Consider the following 6,856-nt stretch of genomic DNA (forward strand, 5'->3'; position numbering starts at 1 on the left):
AATGTTCCTTTAGAAGTACGATTCTAAACATTTTATATAAGACTATGAGAAAGAGAGAGAGAGAAGAGAGGAGGTGGAGTTGAGAATTACAAAGTGGCTGCGAGCGGCGTTCGAAGATTATTACTGAACTATGGGTGTATCTCGAACGTCGCTAGGAGATATATTTTATAGATATATCTATCTTAAGAACGAAAAGTCTCGTCGTACGGTGCTTACGTCCCACCTACGACACGAAGAGAACTTAAACGAAATTTATAAGAATTGTTATACGAATAAGATCCCTGGTTGATCCTGCCAGTAGTCATATGCTTGTCTCAAAGATTAAGCCATGCATGTCTCAGTACATGCCGCATTAAGGTGAAACCGCGAATGGCTCATTAAATCAGTTATGGTTTCTTAGATCATACCTACATTTACTTGGATAACTGTGGTAATTCTAGAGCTAATACATGCAAACAGATTCCGACCAGAGATGGTAGGAATGCTTTTATTAGATCAAAACCAATCGGTGGCGGATGGCTCGTCTGTCCGTCCATCGTTTGTTTTGGTGACTCTGAATAACTTTGTGCTGATCGCATGGTCATCTAGCACCGGCGACGCATCTTTCAAATGTCTGCCTTATCAACTGTCGATGGTAGGTTCTGCGCCTACCATGGTTGTAACGGGTAACGGGGAATCAGGGTTCGATTCCGGAGAGGGAGCCTGAGAAACAGCTACCACATCCAAGGAAGGCAGCAGGCGCGCAAATTACCCACTCCCGGCACGGGGAGGTAGTGACGAAAAATAACGATACGGGACTCATCCGAGGCCCCGTAATCGGAATGAGTACACTTTAAATCCTTTAACGAGGACCAATTGGAGGGCAAGTCTGGTGCCAGCAGCCGCGGTAATTCCAGCTCCAATAGCGTATATTAAAGTTGTTGCGGTTAAAAAGCTCGTAGTTGAATCTGTGTGTCACAGTGTCGGTTCACCGCTCGCGGTGTTTAACTGGCATTATGTGGTACGTCCTATCGGTGGGCTTAGCTCCTCGCGGGCGGTCCAACTAATATCCCATCGCGGTGCTCTTCACTGAGTGTCGAGGTGGGCCGATACGTTTACTTTGAACAAATTAGAGTGCTTAAAGCAGGCTACCTTCGCCTGAATACTGTGTGCATGGAATAATGGAATAGGACCTCGGTTCTATTTTGTTGGTTTTCGGAGCCCCGAGGTAATGATTAATAGGGACAGATGGGGGCATTCGTATTGCGACGTTAGAGGTGAAATTCTTGGATCGTCGCAAGACGGACAGAAGCGAAAGCATTTGCCAAAAATGTTTTCATTAATCAAGAACGAAAGTTAGAGGTTCGAAGGCGATCAGATACCGCCCTAGTTCTAACCATAAACGATGCCAGCCAGCGATCCGCCGAAGTTCCTCCGATGACTCGGCGGGCAGCTTCCGGGAAACCAAAGCTTTTGGGTTCCGGGGGAAGTATGGTTGCAAAGCTGAAACTTAAAGGAATTGACGGAAGGGCACCACCAGGAGTGGAGCCTGCGGCTTAATTTGACTCAACACGGGAAACCTCACCAGGCCCGGACACCGGAAGGATTGACAGATTGATAGCTCTTTCTTGATTCGGTGGGTGGTGGTGCATGGCCGTTCTTAGTTGGTGGAGCGATTTGTCTGGTTAATTCCGATAACGAACGAGACTCTAGCCTGCTAAATAGACGTAACTTATGGTATCTCGAAGGCCCCCGGCTTCGGTCGGTGGGTTTTTACTACCAACGTACAAACAAATCTTCTTAGAGGAACAGGCGGCTTCTAGCCGCACGAGATTGAGCAATAACAGGTCTGTGATGCCCTTAGATGTTCTGGGCCGCACGCGCGCTACACTGAAGGAATCAGCGTGTTTTCCCTGGCCGAAAGGCCCGGGTAACCCGCTGAACCTCCTTCGTGCTAGGGATTGGGGCTTGCAATTATTCCCCATGAACGAGGAATTCCCAGTAAGCGCGAGTCATAAGCTCGCGTTGATTACGTCCCTGCCCTTTGTACACACCGCCCGTCGCTACTACCGATTGAATGATTTAGTGAGGTCTTCGGACTGGTGCGCGGCCAATGTGATAAGCATTGCCGATGTTACCGGGAAGATGACCAAACTTGATCATTTAGAGGAAGTAAAAGTCGTAACAAGGTTTCCGTAGGTGAACCTGCGGAAGGATCATTAACGATACGATACCAAAAGAATTTGACTTGAACACATATAAAAACTATGAAATATATATCACAATGGTCGGTAAGGAGCCGTACTCCTCCTGTATCGACGAAAGTATATACGACGTATTAACAAGCTATATACTTTAACAAACGAAAACGCCAGGGAGCTTGGCAACCTCCGTTGGCACGAATAGAAATATTCTTAAGGAGGAGACGACCCTCCAGCTACGGAATTATACGAAGAGAAGGTGGCACTCTCTCTCGATCATCGGGATGAAGAGATATATATATACAAGTATAAAAACGAAATGCGAATGAAACTTATTCGAGGCGCCTGCGTGAGGTCGTAAACAGAAAGACCCGCCGTCTCCGAATAAAACATATAACATATAATATATATATATATATATGAAATTCTAATAAAAGGGAACTCTAGCTTCGAAAGAGCCAACAAAAGTTAAGGCTCGATATCAAACGAAAAAATTACGATGGAAACCAGGTGTAAAGAGAAATGCAGTCGTGGCGCCTGCGAGAGGCCGTACACAGAAAGACCCGCCGTCACGATCTCGTATTTCGTATTTGCATCGTGGAAACCGTACAAACGAAATATAAAAGTCCATGCAAACTAATAAGAAAATCTCTAAAGTGCCTCGTGTCGGAGTGATCATGCTCGCCTATTCTCTTCTATGTTTCGTGGTCTGTGTTGCGTTTGTTCTCCTCCTAGCAACGGGACATATCGAAGACTCCTCTTTGGGATCGAACGAAGCGTCTAGAACGAGTCGACGAGAGCGAAAGAACTTGTAGCGAGTCGCGCAGAGCGAAAGGATACCGATATACATCTTCGAAGGTTCTCTTCGAAGATCCATGGATACCTTCTGCGTCGACTTCTCTCGTCTCTTTCATCGAAACTCTCGTCGTTCTCGAAACGTGCTTCCTACCCAAAGGGCGTGTGCTCTTCGTATGTCGTTTCGTTCGAAATAACGAAACCACGTGTAACATACTCGTGGATCGGGTAACCTAGAACGAAGACGCATCGCGTGGATGTTGGCCCGCTATGCGACGATGACCGATGATGATGATGATGATGATATGATGATGATGATGATGTCGATGTCGACGACGACGACGATGAAGACGATGTGTAGCAACGATTCGTAACTAGTCTAGCCGAAGTTCGTTCAGAGGGGAACGCCGCCGGCTTCGAAGCCTCGATGTCGTGAGTCGGACACCCGTGCCGTCGCTAGAGTTTTTCAAACTCTGCTTCTGGATATTGGGACGAAAGACCGCTCGAGGACGACGACAGCCGTGCGTGCGTATCCCATCGAATTTTTTTTACACCACCTGAACGAGACTAAAGTTTCGTCTAGTTGATCGTCTACCGTCGCATAATGTATATTATATACCGTTCAGAGGGGACCGGCTGTCTATCCTCGTTGTCGTGAGTCGGACACCCGTGCCGTCGCTAGAGTTTTTCAAACTCTGCTTCTGGATATCGGGACGAAAGACCGCGCGAGGACGACGGATGCGAGTCCCATCGAATTTTTGACTTACACACTACCTGAACGAGACTTAAAGTTTCATATAATATACCGTTCAGAGGGGACCGGCTGTCTTTCCTCGTTGTCGTGAGTCGGACACCCGTGCCGTCGCTAGAGTTTTTCAAACTCTGCTTCTGGATATCGGGACGAAAGACCGCGCGAGGACGACGGATGCGAGTCCCATCGAATTTTTGATTTACACACTACCTGAACGAGACTTAAAGTTTCATCCAGTTTGTCGTCTATCATCTCATATATAATATACCGTTCAGAGGGGACCGGCTGTCTATCCTCGTTGTCGTGAGTCGGACACCCGTGCCGTCGCTAGAGTTTTTCAAACTCTGCTTCTGGATGTTGGGACGAAAGACCGCGCGAGGACGATGGATGCGTGTCCCATCGAATTTTTGATTTACAAGACACACACTACCTGAACGAGACTAAAGTTTCATCGAGTTTATCGTCGCATAACCCGTTCGGAGGGGACCGGCTGTCTATCCTCGTTGTCGTGAGTCGGACACCCGTGCCGTCGCTAGAGTTTTTCAAACTCTGCTTCTGGATATCGGGACGAAAGACCGCGCGAGGACGATGGCTGCGAGTCCCATCGAATTTTTGTTTTTTTTTTTTTTTTTAAAGAAAAAACACCACCCGAACGGAGATGTGTTCTATCTTTCGTCGATTTTTCATGCTTTCAGTCGGTCGCGTGGTCGCCATCCGTTCGGAGGGGATCGCCGGCTTCGAAACCTCGATGTCGTGAGTCGGACACCCGTGCCGTCGCTAGAGTTTTTCAAACTCTGCTTCTGGATATTGGGACGAAAGACCGCTCGAGGCGGACGGCCGCGCGAATCCCATCGAATCTTTACTATCACCCGAACGATGGAGAGATGCACGCGCGCTGTTTCTTGAATAATTGGACGAGAGAGTAGAATCAAACACATATATAACATGGGCTAGCCACCGTGCTTACTCGTTCGCGAGATCGTGTGCTGTACAGAGGATTCAGAATCGGGTGTATATATCCCCGTCGTTTCCTGACGAACGGAGCTTCGATCTCGATGGTTGTTATATATCATAATGTACTTTACGCCCGGCCGGCGAACGCGCGTATCTTCGCGCGTTCGTCGTTTTCTTTTTTTTTCGAACGTTTTTGTGTCGTCAATCCTATGGCGACTTCTGCGCGTTCGATTCCCGTTGGTCGAACGTGACGGAACTCGGCTTCGCTAGAACCGAGAAGAGTACATTTGAGTATTGAACTGTTGTAAATTTATAAAAGATTACCCTGAACGGTGGATCACTTGGCTCGTGGGTCGATGAAGAACGCAGCTAATTGCGCGTCAACGTGTGAACTGCAGGACACATGAACATCGACATTTCGAACGCACATTGCGGTCCACGGATACAATTCCTGGACCACGCCTGGCTGAGGGTTGCTCACGTAAACCTAAGACTGCTTGCGTTGCGTATCGTTACTCTCCGTATCTGTCTCTCTCTGTCCCTTCTTGCCTTAACAACCCGCCGTCGTTCTTCTTTATATAAGAGAACGTTTCAGAGTCGGACGAAGGTACAAGAACGAGGATACGAATAAGAGCGGACGGAGAGAACATACGCGACGTACGAGCGATTGTTGGACGCTCGTCGGCGTTCGTCGCGGTCGTGCAGAGACCGTGCAAGTCGTACGCATGCTCGATATATAATCTATCGTGTTCACGGGAGACTACGAAACTCTACCTCTGTCTCTCTCTGTCCCTTCTTGCCTTGACAACCCGCCGTCGTTCTTCTTAAAAATTATAAGAGAACGTTTCAGAGTCGGACGAAGGTATACGAAGGGATACGAATAAGAGCGGAGAGAACCGGTCACGGACCTGCGTGAGTGCTCGCGGCGTCGTGAGTCGTCCTTACGAGGGCGACCGCCCGCTTATGCACCGCTTCGTGTATCGGTTATCGAACGTATATACTCGTAGTGTTCTCCTCGTGACCGATTTTTTTTTCATATCAGGCGATATATGCTACGTTTGCCGGTGTTCGACGCACGAAGGTCCGCGCCCCCGACGTCGTCTTAAAAGAATATTATATTTGGCGAGACTGAGAGAGAAAGCAAATATGGGAACTCGGTCGAGAGAGGAGAGAGAGAGAGAACCAAAAAAAAAACCTAAACTCGATGGCGTGCGAAACTTTGCCATAATCTACCGTCTTTTCTTAAGACTCTCGTACAGCCCCAGGGATCGAATGCCCACTCCGTCTCTTCGCGAAAGCGACTGACAACAACGAGGACCGTCGCATCGATGGGTCGTCGTTGCGTTTTACACGCTCTGTGCTTTTTTACAAGCCCCGAAAGTATCAGCCGTAGATCCGGGAACGCACACGCGAGATTTCTTCGAGCGCTCTGACGACTTAGGGAGGTATGATCCCCAGCGTCGCGCGGAGATCGGAGAGTACACGTACTCGTATCGGGACGAATTTTCCCCGTCGTCGTGTATCTCTCTGCCCGCGCGCCTGGCTCCCGAAAAGCCACGTTCGTCGGAAATCTTACATATTATATATGTAACGCGTGTGCGAACTAGCGTGTGTCTAAGATCGGCTATACACGGGTGCTGCTGTAACTACAAGCTCGAGGTGTTTTCCGCAGCGTTTCTGTACCCGAGGAAGATGCGCATGTGAGTCCGTTACGAAGTTGTTCGTACGGTCGTCGTCGTCGGAGAGATCGTAGACGAGGAAGAAGACGATCCCCTTTGGCGAGGCTCGAGAAAAAAACTTTGAGAGAGACGAGGTATACACGCGCGTACGACTATGTCGTGCGCGCGTGTGATTTTTTTTTTATGGCAATTCGACGCTTCGAGAATAGAGAAAAGAGAGTGTTGGTCATCCCATGCCTCTTCGTCGTCTATCGCTGGACCGCGCATCCTAACGTCGCGCCGGTCGTCCAGTCCCCGAACACACACACCCACCCGACGGTACGTCTCGCTCGCTTTTTCACTTGCGTGAGTTCCCGTACCGGGAACCGCTGGAATCGTCGAGAGAAGAGAAACGGCTGTAGGAGAAAAAGAGGACGGACGTTAAAAACCGGACGATCGTTACACGGATGTCTTGCGTGAGTCTTAGCTCGAACATGATACGACGAACGAAGTTTGGC

At 48.8% G+C, this 6,856-nt stretch overlaps 2 non-coding genes across 2 annotated transcripts; both read left to right on the top strand.

The window, feature by feature from the left end:
* The first annotated feature begins 278 nt into the window (after positions 1–278).
* On the top strand, positions 279–2,201 carry LOC126877796 (small subunit ribosomal RNA). Its single transcript, XR_007695336.1, has one exon. It is a non-coding gene; the product is annotated as a small subunit ribosomal RNA (ribosomal RNA).
* Positions 2,202–5,001: 2,800 nt separating this feature from the next.
* Positions 5,002–5,156, top strand: LOC126877794 (5.8S ribosomal RNA). The gene has a single exon (XR_007695334.1). It is a non-coding gene; the product is annotated as a 5.8S ribosomal RNA (ribosomal RNA).
* Positions 5,157–6,856: the final 1,700 nt, after the last annotated feature.

Source organism: Bombus huntii, unplaced genomic scaffold (genome assembly GCF_024542735.1).
Source record: "Bombus huntii isolate Logan2020A unplaced genomic scaffold, iyBomHunt1.1 ctg00000246.1, whole genome shotgun sequence".
In the NCBI taxonomy this organism is placed as follows: domain Eukaryota; kingdom Metazoa; phylum Arthropoda; class Insecta; order Hymenoptera; family Apidae; genus Bombus; species Bombus huntii.